We start from the raw sequence: 582 nt of genomic DNA, 5'->3' as shown, positions 1-582 counted from the left end.
AAGTATCCAAAGAGCTATGAGGACATACATATTCTCAACCTATCTACAAGTAACTAGAATGCCAGAGAAATTAAAGGTGCCAGCTCTAAAGCTGACTAAAGAAAAGGGGAGACACATCCACAACACTGCTAGATAAAGAGATATCCGCTACACAGCTAGATAAACATTGTAAGATGCGTCCGCTGATTTACAGCTGGATAAGATTAGGAGATAGATAAAGATAAGAGGGACATCTTCTACACAGCTGGACTAATTACGTGTAATGAGTTAAACCAGTGCTAGAAAGATCTTATGCCAGATTGAAAACGGACTAACAAAGCAACAAAATGTATCTTTCTTCGACTCTCTCATAGTGCTCAGTAGAAACGACGTCTTCTTCGATCTTCAACTGTTGATGATAAACTATCGAACCTTATAGAACCTTGACAATTAATTCTTCTCTTCAATTTCTTGCTTGACTTAAAAATTTCTACTTCCCTATGGCCTTATTGAACAAAAAACAAAAAACTAATTATATAACAAAAAGAACGTAATGATGATTTTCTTTTCTTTTCTTTTTTCTTTTTTTTTTTTTCATTTTTC

The sequence above is a fragment of the Papaver somniferum genome, chromosome 9 (genome assembly GCF_003573695.1).
Source record: "Papaver somniferum cultivar HN1 chromosome 9, ASM357369v1, whole genome shotgun sequence".
Classification (NCBI taxonomy): Eukaryota; Viridiplantae; Streptophyta; class Magnoliopsida; order Ranunculales; family Papaveraceae; genus Papaver; species Papaver somniferum.
Note: the sequence above shows the minus strand (reverse complement) of the source record.